At 30.8% G+C, this 14,147-nt stretch overlaps 1 long non-coding RNA gene across 1 annotated transcript; it reads left to right on the top strand.

Annotated features, from left to right (window-relative positions):
• The first annotated feature begins 5,242 nt into the window (after positions 1–5,242).
• Positions 5,243–13,426, top strand: LOC146993201 (uncharacterized). Its single transcript, XR_015038515.1, has 4 exons — positions 5,243–5,340; positions 6,971–7,051; positions 12,059–12,156; positions 13,037–13,426. It is a non-coding gene; the product is annotated as an uncharacterized LOC146993201 (long non-coding RNA).
• The last annotated feature ends 721 nt before the right edge of the window (positions 13,427–14,147 follow it).

Here is a 14,147-nt window from a genome sequence, read left to right as displayed (position 1 = left end):
TAGTGTCACTTGTTGTCCACAACTCGTTAGCCTGTTAGAAGATTTCTTGTTCATGTAGGGATGACGTGCGCAAATGCCACTGGTTTGCAACTGCCATGCGGGAAAGTGTCACATCACCGTATGTTAAGAAATGTATGTTTCAGTCTTATTAAGAGCCGTAGGTTACCGTCTTGTTGAGGCAGCAGAACATTGAATGACGAACTGAAAAAAGATTTTTTTTAAAAATAGAAAAATATATGCCAATACTTAACACTCTATCGGGAACTCTAAAGATATCCTATTTCTAAATATTACTTGATTTTACTGTTGAAGTTTAAGTGGCATAAGTGTAAAGAAAGCTATGTTTAATAATAAAGTTAAAAAGGCAAAAGAAGTTGTATTAGCAGGAGTGAGTTTAGGAGATAAACTGCGAGCTGAGCGAGAGTGTGATGTTAAAATCTGAATTCTTTGAAATCTTCTTCCCCCCCTTTTTTTTTGTTTCTCTTTTAGAGCAATTGCCTTTCTTATTTTTGTTCTTTCCTTTTTAGCTGTCAAATGCCAAAGTTTGCTCATCACGCATGTGCCTTATTTGCATGCTAGATTAGAGACAGTTTGCAGACTACGAGTGTCGAATTAATTTGCTCCAGTCCCATACAATGCACAAATTTCTCTTAAAGCACCCTTATACCATAAAACTGGTTGGTAATGAACAGATTTTCTGCCCTTCATTATTATTAATTTTATTATTATTGTTATTAGTAGTAGTAGCATCATCATCATCATCATTACTACATTACTGTTAGTACTAATCTAACTCTGTTTTTCGATTACTTTCCTTAAACACTCTGTAAAGGAGAAGGAAACAACATATGTCAGAATGCTATCAACCAGGGGTTCTCAACCGGTGGTGCGCAAGAGAAAAATACGCAAAGAAGCAAAGTATTTTTACCAATTAAATTCAAAAATTAAAACCCCAACATCCTAATTGAGTTTTTTCTCCAACACTCGTAAATTTATGCGATCTGAGCTTTGTTCAAGAGTGGTGGTGGTAGTAGTACTTTGTAGTGGTGGTACTAAAGGTTTTCAATTTTTGTTTAAATGGTACGCGTTAGCCAAAAGGTTGAGAACCGCTGCATAAACTAAAGGTAGTTGTGCTACTTCATTAAGATATTTTAGGTTAAGTTATTCAAATATGGCAAAGCATGCCAAAGACTATCTGCATAAAAGGGAAGAGATACCTTCGTGAAGGACCTTTCTAAAGTAAACTGGCTTCGTATCCAGGTTACATAGAAAGAAAACCACGAAAACGAATCATGCAACAAGCCCATTCGCTTAGCATCGAACCTGGGTCGAATTCCCAATATTCAGCGGTCTTAATCACTCCACCACTAGTGAAACGCTAAGATGCTGAAAATAAAATTTGATTTCTGCGTTTACTTAAAAAGAAAATTCTACTTTTTTAGACGTGAGTAATGCACGGACATGCTGATTACAGCAAAATAAGTCAGGAATAAAAGAATTTTACTGAGGTATTTTTTTACTCTTTTAACCCCCCCCCCTTTTTTTTCCTTTTAAATAAAAGGGATTTTTTAATTGCTTGAATGCCAAGTTCAGTAAATACACTGTGAATGGTAGGTAAAAATAATACTATGTCTAGTTCAGCAGTTGGATAAAAGGAGAATAAATTTAAATAAATAATAGAACGGAAAGTCTTATGACATTTTATTTTCACATTTTCTGCAAAGCCAGATACACAGATCTAGCGAATAAGTTTGTATTACTGATATTACAGCATAAGCATATAATAACTTAAAGCAAATTTTTTTTTTTTTTTTAATTAAAAATTCTTGAATTTTGTCCTTCGTAATTTCGTCAGAGAGCGACATTTTAGGATTCTCTTTAATTGCCTTCAAAACCAAAAACGTTCTTTAACACGTATAATGTCTGAGACTTGGAAAATAAGCTTTTCCTTCCCTCCGCATTCTTAGGGGCAAACACCCTCCCACCTTTTTCCTCTCTTTTGATTCCTCCGACATGTACCATGACCCCTCGTTCACAACACGTGGCAATTGACTCTTAAATTGGTGTAAAATTTTCCCACGTCAAAGAGAGGCTTATTCCCCCTTTTTAGCCAGGTGTGGGTGTCAGATGCTTGTCTTCTCGGGACAATCCCCTTGACTGCTCCCTCAAAAGCCGCATTGTTTGGTCTTCCACGTGCTTTCTTTGACTTTCATTAACGAGGTAGTTGCCGCTATGGGAAGTTGCACATGGGAAATGTTGGCGAGCTCTGAGTGTAACTTGCCACTGCCGCCAAATAAAAGGTGTCCCATCGCCAATTTAACGCCACGAATGGAAAAGTTTCTGTTAAAAAATTCATGAGCTATTTCCATTATTCATTCATTCTTCATCCTTGCATTTGTTAATTATGTATTTTATGAGATGTTTTATTCATTATACATTTTCGCTAATTTGTAAATTTTGACAGCAGCAGGAAATCTAAATACTTAAAAATTTTCTGTGATGTTGCATAAGTGGAGCATAGCAGGGAAGTTGTAATATGTGAGAGTGAGCATGCGAGACAAAAACTTTCGGAAAGAAATGTCGGATAACGACTATTTATTGAAAAAAGTGCATTCAAATTTTATCACGTATTATCGTTTAAAATTTTTAAATAAAATAAATTAATCAAAGTTTTCATTTGAAATTTAAAATGTTATTCTAACAAATAAAATGTATTTGGAGAACTGCATCTTTTATTCCAGTAGAAGCACCCTGCATACATTATAAAAATTTAGATAAGTCTTAATTTCTGTATTATGTATATGATATTCAAGTAATGGAATACACATACGCATATAATCTAATCGTAAGCGAAAAAAAGAGTTTTTGTGTTCTACAATATTAATCTTCAATTATTAAAGAATAATCAAACCGTTTAGACTGTTATTTGAAGTACATAATTATTTACTTTACATATAAATTTCTTCAGCTTCGCAATTTCGATGTTTCATCCTGCTCAAAGCTGATATAAAAGATTCGATTAAATTATTACATTTTTAATTGTCAATTTCCATATTGTATAAATGATGAATATTTTTATTATTTTCATTATTAAATGTTTTAACTTTCAAAGTTTTAATAAAATTTCGAATGATAGTATTAATAAATAACATGCATAAAACTCTGATTATTTTCTTCCCTCCTTTTTGCCAGAAAATTTGGAATAATATGATTTGCTTCATTTTTATATAGTTTAATTAAAAAAAAAAAAAAAACCTTAAAATCAGTAATCAGTTTCTAGCTAAGAATTAAAATTACAAATTGAGTTAAGAAAGAAAATAAATAAAAAAAATCTGATGTGACCGGCACATGACCTCTCACCAATTCCTTATTAAGACATGGACTGGCTGAATAGTAAATTATCACTAAACTACAGTAGTAAACTATTGGGCTTAAAGTAAACTATCACTTTTGGTTGATTGTTTGTAAAAAGAAAATTAATTTGTTTATAAACTTTATGGCTCATTATTAAATATAAACACTACTCATTTTTTATTATTCTGTCCTACTTTAAAAACCTGTAGTAAAAATGACGCCTCGCAGCAGCTGTTACAAAACCTAGAAATATTCGCAGAGATTTTATTTTCAATGTGCTTTTCACAAGATAGCGCTTAGTTAGTAAAATTGTTTTATGGAAACAGCAATTCCACAGCAGCTGCGCTACGAAAATTTTGGACTTTGAAGGCGACTCAAAGAGGTCCAATTAATATTAGAAACAGTGGGAAGAAGGCCGCCCAGACAGTATAGTGGTTAGAGGAGCCTGACTATGATGCCAAAGGACCCGGGTTCGAATCTCGGAGAAGGCATGGATGTAAAATTGTCTGTCCCTTCATAGGAAACAACGGTGGCCGCCTATTAGGTGCCTCTACAATAAAATGGTCACCACTTCTAGCATTAGTACTGGCCAATGCCGTTATAGGCAAAAATCGTCATACGCATACAGACATATATCATTCTAAAAATAGTAAAGACGTGTTATGGGGATCCTAATTCATGATTTTTCCCTGAAAATTCATAATGGAATTTTGATGGGCCCACTAGCGGCCGAGCGGTAAAGTCACTGAACACTGGTAGTTCGGTCCGAGGTTCGAATCTCGCTAATGGGCTGGCTGCATGGGCGTTTTTGTGGTTTTCCCCATGTGTAACGTGTATACGAGGCAGTTTCCCTTAGAAAGTCTTCCATGAAGGCATCCCTTCCCTCAGGCAGATAGCCCTCGAGGCTTTGCCATAATCACATAAACCAAACCAAAACCACTATGGAATTTTGGAACCGGAAACATTGCCTCCCTTACCTATGTACACATGTTGGAGGGAGATAAAATTGCGAAAATTATAGTGTGGGTTAACTGCAAAATTGCGTCTACGTTAGAAAATGTAGACCGAACAAACTGAAAGTTAAATCCTGTGTATCGAATTTAACGTTTCTTACTACGAAGTAAAACTTAAAAAAGAGAGTTTATTTCAACGTAACATGCATTTAAACGAGAAACCGAAATCTTATTCTATAATCAGTAACTTATTCGAATTTGACTAATTATTGTAAGGCTTTGCAGTTGTAGCAAAGCCGTTTTGAGTCTTGTTTAACCTTAACGACAACTCATTTAAGGTCTTATTTTGTCTTGAACGAAAAAAAGAATGATGAATAGACACTAGTCTAAGAGAAGACATACGAAAGAACCTCATCAGTCACGTGGCAGATAGATTCTTTTGAACAAAAAGATAGTTTAGAAACTTGAAAACAAACCACATTCTCAAAGTTAAGAAAACATCTGAACTCCCATATAAAAAAAAATCTTAATTTTTTTTAACCAATAAATCCACACGAAATTGTACTGTAATGTCTCAGCAGCATTAAATTACATTCAAAGATCATTTTTTATTTTCATTGAGCTCAGTCATCATTTGGGCCAATAAACGTATAAAAATGTGTTCTTATCAAGATTTAATAATAAAAATTTAATATATTGTTATGTTTATCAGAACTCACTGTTTAACTAATGTGTTAAAAATTAAATGTTGTCACTCTAAATCTCGCAGAGTGGGATTTGGAGGGTGACAGCAGCTTTCGCTCCGTTTCGTGTCAAACAACGCAAATTTACTGTCTTGGTAGCAGAACATGTTTCCCACTTGCAATAATAACCTTGGGGAAGGGAGTGAATTGAAGGAGCAAGACGACCCCCTGTCTTGCCATTGTCCACCCAGACTGACCAAACAAGTTTGCTAAGCCAAAGAACGTTCTTTGGCTAAGCGCCATTTCAAGCGAGGACAGTCGTAACAATGGATACAGCTCCTTTGCCAAAAGTAAGTTCGCTTTTAAAATATATATACAATTATTTATTAATATAAATATCTTAATTATTATAAATTATAGTTAGATTTATGTGTCAAAATTTAAGTATGTAATAAAAAGTAGTTTTAGTTTGCTCTTGTTTTTTTTAGGTGTCTGTAAATTTGCTTTAAGAGTGTAATGCTGTAACGTAGTTTTATTTATTATGTATTGCTAACACAATGAAAGCTGTACGTATGGATGGTACTTTTTGTAAATAATTCTTAACATTATTTTTATTTTTGAACAATTTACACAAAGCTATCGAATTTAATTATTTAAATTTAGTTTTGCATGCATTCCTATTTCAAATAGGAAGAACAGCGGTGGGAAAAAAAATGCATACTAAAGTTTTGATTTTTTTTATAACACAAGTGTGTAAATTATTTGGTAGTATTGGAAGAAATAAAAACCGTATACTTTCCTGAATTTCCTATTGAAGTCATATAGTTTTCAGCTTCTAGTAGTTTTTAATAGATTTTCAACTTTCATTTTTTATAAATTCTGCTTATAGTTGGTGACAATAAAATTCACTTACTGTTACAAAGCTGAATTTTTCCAAAATATAAATACTAGCACTACCTGGGTCATATCAGCATTCTAAAACTTATATTTTTGCAAATATGTTGCTTTCTCGAGAGTGTAGGTGTAGCTAAGGCCTCTTGAACATTCAAAAGTCCGGGAGGCCAATAAAGCTGCTAAGACGGCTTTCCGTTTACGATTTTAAAAAAATCTTGCATTCTTTAAAAAAGACTGAAAGCTTCAGATTTTAAATTACGTCCAAAGGGGCGTTTTTTTAACATTTTGTGTGTTACCTTTATTTATTAAATATCATGTTCTTCGCACTTAAACCATAAAAACATTCAACAGCAATATCGCAAAATAATTTTAAAATGAACATATCTTTAGAATTTCCAATACAGAGTCTCGCGAGCTGGAGAAATTTTTTTTTTTTTTTTTTTTTTTTTTTTTTTTTTTTTTTTTTACTCGTACAGTATTGCCATTGCTCGCTTTGAAATCGTTTACTTTGTTAATCAAAAATTCGTTGACGTATTAAAAAATATTAAATAATAAAGCAAATAATGAAACCAATTTCAAATTCAAATTAGGGCTTCCACATGCCCATATTCTATGGAAGATTACCTTATTCCAATTTTGTTGGCTCTAAGTACCGTTGTTTTATTACAATGCGAGAAACATACATACATTTCTGCAGATTCTTCATTATTTAATTTCTTTAAATATAATGTTTGGTGGCAGCAATTTGAAATGAAACATATCGGGAATCGATGCAAAATGCCAAAACGAAATTAACAGTCCTTCTGGGAGAATTGCCCCTTTGGACTAAAAAAAAACCCAGCTATTTAAAAAAAAATAGTAAGTTTTGATTTTCTGATGACAAACTGAAAACTATTGTATTAATTAATATTCCAGGTAATTCATGCAGAACTGAAAACTATTGTATTAATTAAAATTCCAGGTAATTCATGCAGAACTGAAAACTATTGTATTAATTAATATTCCAGGTAATTCATGCAGACTATTTAATGAGAATTCATTTTCAGTCAAAGACAAAGCATGCACAATAAAATACTTTTTTTTCAGGAGGGATTACATGATAGTTCAAAATTATCAGATTTTTATAACTGCAAGAAATTCCCGAAGATGCTGTTAATGTCCTAAAAGGTAATTTTATTTTCTACTCTGTTTTAAATTAAAAACTATACCTAGTCCGGATTTTTGAAAATTCCAGATATTCAGTTGACTTTATATGTTATATACATGTATTTATTTTATGCTAAATATGTATTTACTGACAAATATACGTATATGCCAATATATAATATGTACACCAAATGTTTATTTCTTTTGATGCAAATAAGAAAATTAAAAAAACAGTATTTATTTTTAAAAAATGTAAGGCATGTTTTTTTCAAACTTAATTAAATAGTAAAATTCGTACATGTCTAAACATTTTTATTTCAACTGAAACAAAACGACTTTTTTATATGTAAGCCATAAAACCTAAATGTTTGATGCATTTTTATTTTATAATATGAAAATTAAGCAATATTGCCTTATATTTGTGGCAGCGCCTATCATATTTAAAAATTAACTTATTTTATTAACAGATAATAAAATCCACAATTTAAAAAACAGCTTCTCCTCCCTTCTATTGCGGGAGAAAACCTAATTCGACGGGTTATTTTTATTTATTTATTTCCCCCTAAGAAAACTTGTCAGGCATACTTTCAAAATTGTCGAAATATATACTAATTTAAACATGATAATTCTAAAATGATCCATAGATTAATTCATATACATCAATTCAATGGTTAGAAAATTAAACTAATGACATTTACTTATTACTTTTCAAGATTATTGCCTTTTCATTTCAATTAGTTATTATATCTTCTCCTAGTGATATTAAAATGAGTGAGAGGATCTGATGAAGTAATGTTCAAAATAATATAATTGTTTACATTAGCAAAAGCTATTGTTGTATCAAACAAGTCTTATAAACCTTTTCTTATGCACAGTCCTTTAAAGTAGGAAAGAAATGTAAGTAACCTGATTTTAATAAACTCATATGAATTCATTTTCTGGTTTAGATAGGATTTAAAGACCCAGGTAACACAGCTTGTTTACATTTTCAATAACTAAGTTATGTGAACACTGTTAGAGGTGTAGCCAGAGTTCTTGCTGCCTCGCTCAGTGCACAATAAAAAGTCTATAAAATGTCAAAATGATATATATAAAAACAAAATATCTGGGTTTATTTTTGAAATAAAACATTAATTCTAATACCGTAAAGTACTATTTTGTTTGTTTTCCTTATACACAAAATCATTAATAGTATTCTAAAAGTTTGATTTACTACTCTATCAGCTGTTTTGTAGACAGTATGGTACAATTTCTCAGTCTTTAGGTGTTTTTTAATCCATTTGTGCTTTGCAAAATTCTTCTCGCAACAGTCATGAAAAAAATTTACAGATGTATATCAGTATTTGGAACTGCATTCTGAAATTTTATGAACTGCAGAAGTTCAAAGTTACCATCCTTCCACCTGCCTTCGAAAACACTACCGCAAAGAATCCAGTAAATGTAAACGCTGCAAAAGCACAAAGCTGGTAGAATTCTCTTGCGGCCTCCTCGCTTTCTTTCGCTGCTGTTCAAAATTTATTTGCATGTGTCATTTTTTTTTTTTTTTTCAATTTATTATTATTTTGTCTGATTTCCGTGCTATGTTTCCTAAAAGTGATTTTACAGTGTTTGCAAAGAAAATTTACAAAACTGCATACTCGAGTACTTGTCTCGGCATGAAATTAAGCATAATGGTTGAGATACAGTCAAGGAAATATTAAATTGCGTTTAAAGAATGTTTCCTTCTAAGATAATTTGTTGCCGAAAATTTTCTTAACGGAACAGTTTTTGGGACAATTTTGAGAAAATGGGGGAAGGCCAAATTGATTTCAGTAACTAATATTTACTTTATGTAAATTTTACTTACGTATGCTTAATATTATATTTCTTGCTGCTCATTCAGAGTCGTAGCTAGGTTTTCAGCGCCCAGGGACAACTGAAGATTTCGCGCGCCCTACTGCTTGCCAAGGATGGAAAACATTTAATTCTAAAATGCCGTAACATCAGTTTGGCTCCCCTTGGATCCTGCGCCCGGGGACAGATGCCCCTTGCCCCCCCTCTAGCTACGCCCCTGCGCTCATTTTAATTTATATGCCCTAAATACCATGCTTAACAGGCTGTTTACTTACAAATGCTTAATATCATGCTTTTTCTCCGAACATTAATGCACATTCCCTAAATATTACCCACCAGCGGCAAAGTCGCTGAGCACTGGTAGTTCGGTCCAGAGTTTGAATCGCATGAAGGAGCTGGCTGCATGGACTTTTTTGTGGTTTTCTCCATGTGTAACAAAGTGTAAAAAAATGTCTCCTTACAAAGACCTCCACGGAGGCATCCTTCCCATTAGGCAGATTTTTGATGGCATGTCAGCAACTAAAGGACAAATAAAGGCTTTGAAAAGCTGTCAGAATTTTATCGAACCTGTCGAAATTATGCTTGGCAGTAGATTGGATCAAGCTCTGAATACAAAAACATGTCAATTTGAAACCAAAATTGTAAAAGAAACATTTCAGTATGTTTCAGTCATAAAAACAATTGAAATGGTTTTGTCTAATAGCCATGTAAGAAATTATATCGAAACTGAAACAATTTCTAATGATAGACATTTAAAAAACAGTTTTCATCTTTTTATGTCCCAAGAATTTTGAAATATGTGGAAACAAAACGCCCTGATCTTCTGGTACCAAGTATTGCTGATTTCAGTGGTAAAAATCTTTAAAAATTTAACTAGGATTATAAATGATAGAATTTAATTAGGATTATAAATGATAGAATACTTTAAAACTTTTCTTTGTTTACTTGTTAATTACCTAGAGTAAAGTAATTTTGCATCTATTACTCACATTGCTCTTTATTCTTAAATGGCTTACAGTTTTTTTCTTCTGGCTCGTAAAGGTAAGCTGTAAATGCATGTGCCTCTAGTGCCAAAGGCCTTTTTAATGATATTTTTGTAATCACTATGTAATAAACGTGTATATATATATATATATATATATATATATATATATAATTTATTTCCTAAACAGTATTGATTAATTGATTATATTATCTCCTAAGTTTAATTAAAGTAGAATTATTTTAATAGTGTGCATCCATACTGGTAAGTTATATTTTGAAAGATGTTTTGAAGTAATTTGAAAGCAAAATGTTAATAATGTTTTAACGGGGACTGGAGTTAAATCATCACGAAGAATAATATTTCAATTGTAAAAGGAAAAATTAAAACATGTAATCATTGTCATTGATCGGAAATTAGTTGACTTTTCAAGGGGAACAAACCAACTCCCGTTCAATGAACAATAATTGATAAAAATACGTAAATACGAAAGTGTTTCGTCTTTACTCGAGTTATAAGTTAAAGCCAAACCGGCAATTCTAGTCAGGCCAAATATTTCCGCGAATAGTAGGAATTATGAACCAATGCTGATACTCAAAGAACTTATTCTTATGAAGCATTTTAGTCAATTCATTTTGGAGTAAAAATCAATTACTGTAGAGAAATCCTATAAAACTCGAGTAACCGTCCCCGACACTTTCATGTTTATGCATTTGAGTACTATATAATTTGTAGAAATTAAACATTGGAAATTGTCATTATGAAATCGAATTCAAAGTAAAGTTGAAATAAACATAGAAGATTATAAAAAAAGATAAATAATGCAAACTTTGTAAAAACAAATCAAAGAAAATATAAAAATAATATAAAAATAATATAGAAAATAATATAAATAAGATCAGTGAATGTACATGAAGATATAAAGGCCAGAAAAGGTATTAAGTAACTTACATTCTTTCTAGTGGGGGAGTTGGCAAAGTGTTCTCTTCGTGTCTGACTCAGAAGTGTAGGGTGTCCGAAAATTCTTAGCGGCAGTAGGGGCTTTGAAGTAATTTATGGTAGTGGTTGGGACTTGGAATTCTTGAGGGATGTATTTTATGGAGTTCTTATCTGAGAGAGACCGTCTGTTAAGATTTTTTTTAAAATACTAGTGAATGGAAATTAATTAATTTCTGGCTAATTGTCGTGTCGCAATGATTAAGAATTTAAGAAAGGAAAAAGCCATTTTCACTGTCCAAGAGCTAATAGACAGTCTAAAGGCATGAAATAGGCCCATTTTTTTAGTAACAGTATAGTAACAGTATATGTTTGAAGACAATTAGCTTTTTACAATATATACAATTGAGTAATTACACTATATACAAATCTTCCAACTGACAGTCATCCAACTTATACCGCCTTCTCAGGTTTAGGAATAAATTATCATATCCCTATCAGTTAAATGATTTAGAGTGAGTATTTAACGCCTGCTCTTTTAAGGCAATGGTTGATAAATTGAAAGGGAATTAGATTATTTTTGAGAATTTTGATAAGGATCAAAATTTCGCGTTGTAAATCTATTGTATCTGTGCATATAGTTTTAATTCGTTGTATTTGTTAATTATAGTATTGTTAATTACTTTTTTGGATATGTTGGAGTTCCAATTTATTAATTTGTTAGTATTGAAATTGAAGTTTCTTGTTTTGTCAAAAAGTAAAATTTTTTTGTAGTTAATGATTTGAAGATCTAGAAAGTCTATGCTATTTTGTGAATTATTAGTTTTATTAAATGTAAGACAATCGGATAAATCTCGGAGTGTTCAATTTTACCAAAATTATTAATACATATATATAGATGACCTAAAAGCATTAGTTTTGCTCACAGAACTTTTGCTCAGCTAAAATTATTGGAAAGAAAGAGGGAAAAAAGTTTTATTCATTATTAATGAGTAAATATTTGGCATAAGTCTATGCATAAAAAATAATTTCATATGCATAGCTATAAAATTCTTTTCATAGGATAATATTTTTAGTTTGCAGTGTATGTATATGTAAATAAGCTATTGATACTATATGTAAGGGAGCTGAGCTGCATATCCTTTAAATTTGCTACATATTCTATCTTGAAAGGTTCATGTGTGATATTTATATAATTTCAATTAATTATTACATTTCACATGCAATTTTTATCCAGTATATGTCTTTTATATATACTTTTATTTTTATTTTTGTAGGGTAAAGGCAAAGCAAGTATTTTAGCATCAAGCTGTTATTTGAAAAAAAAAAAAAAAAAAAAAAATTCCAAATTCTGCACTTCTAATATTTGCTAAATGTAAGTATTGAGGAATTTTGATATGCTTTGCACTAACTTTCATTTTAAGAGGGCAGATTATATTAAAATGAGCCATTTTACAACAGTGAATGTATTTGGCTTCATGTGGCTAAAATTCATCTTCTCAGGCTGCTTTCGACTATTGTACCCACAGATGATGCATGGTCATTTAGCTAATTTCTGTAGAATTGGAATTGCATTGATTTGAATGTCACCTACATACTAGCAAATATTTCGAGAGAATAAGATGGTTTGTAATATGTGTGATGCCTTTATATGATCTAAATCTAAAGCATGACACTAATCATATATATGCATGTATATACAGTGAACATAGATTTTTTTTTTTTTTTTTTTAAACTTTTGTAAAGTGATGGGAAAATTGCTTCAAGGTGAAATTCAAAAGATACACTTCCAGCCAGACTATAGCGATCATGAAATTAAGAACAAACATCTTTACAATAACAATAGTTTATTATGAACAACAATAGTTTATTATGAAGGGATGATACTTGTTTTCATAAGGAAAAGACAGACTAATTCTCCATATAGTTTGTTCTTTTTACATTTTTATGTACATTATTTGTTACATTTTTCATTAAGAAGCAAAGCACAAATAGACTATCCTATTCTATATTTGCATCAATATAATATTTACATATTCCTATATGTATTTATACTGCATTTTTACAGAAACTAAAAGCAAAAGACCTCTATGTGAATAAAATTACTAGGAATTACCTATTTTTGAAAGAAGAAAAAATTTTCTGGCGATATTTTTTAATTGGAAAGATAAACTTTCTAGTATGGCTCATTGGTATTTGACTTGTCCTAATAGATAGGTAATGGATGTATTCTTAATAAAGAAATTTATTTTCAGGGAATAGAAGACATGGAATCTCTTGGACCAGCTCAGAATAAACAGCTCATTATAGTGTGTATTACAAGTTCATTCTATATTAAAGCAGTAAATTACTTAATAGCATGCCCAAATCATGCCATGAAGGCATTTGACATTCTATTTAAAACTAATTTTGTATTTAGCGTTCAATATGCACATACATCAACAAATTTTTATAATTTTGTGGCAAGCCTTTTGTATAATGTCAGCACTCCTAGAGCTTGTGTGGACTCTTTAAATACATGTTTGAGTGTGAATTTATTGCATTTTGTACATGCATTACATTTCATGTTTTTAATGTCATTTTATTGTCATATTTTCCATTTTTATATATGTACATATATTTCCTAATAAAGAGTTTTTCATGCATTGCTTGTTTTCACTTATATTTAAAATACTTCGTTCATTGAAATTATTATAATTCTGCAGTTATGGTAATGATTCCTATTCGGATTTAATCAATAAATGAAATACATAATTTTCAGCAGAATTATGAAAAATGAATTTTTAGCTTACACATGTGAGCTATAATCCATATTATTTCACTTTAAAATTTACTTTATTTTTCCCAAATGAAACTTGGAATTAGCATATATAAAAATAAGTTATAGTCTAAAAGTATATGTAAGCATTTATTCACCTGTAATGATTAATGTATAGGAATTTGTATGCATATAACTTCTCAAAAATAGAAAGCGTAACAAGCTAACTGTAGATTTTAGACTTTATTCATAATTTGGGGTAATAATTAATTTTAAGCTCTTCATAATTATGCAATAAGAAATAGAAACATTTCTTTTGCAATATTTTGTGCAATATATGAAGCTAAAAACAATAGCATGAGAGTATTTTATGGTTACTTATTTTCTGAATCTCATACATTGAAAATATAGCTGAATAGTTTTCATGTAAGGGAAATTAAATTCGCATTTGTTTCTTACTTCAATGTATATTAAAATTTATTATTCGATTTTTTATGCATATTATACTCAAGTAGACAAACTACTAATAACATCAATTCACAAATTGTATTAATATATTCACTTATAAGTAGCATTTTAAGAAGTTAAATCTATCAGATTATGATACA

The sequence above is a fragment of the Stegodyphus dumicola genome, chromosome X1 (genome assembly GCF_044657685.1).
Source record: "Stegodyphus dumicola isolate Sdum_Otavi_A_Nest chromosome X1, ASM4465768v1".
NCBI classification, from domain to species: domain Eukaryota; kingdom Metazoa; phylum Arthropoda; class Arachnida; order Araneae; family Eresidae; genus Stegodyphus; species Stegodyphus dumicola.
This window is presented reverse-complemented; position numbering and strand designations above follow the sequence as displayed.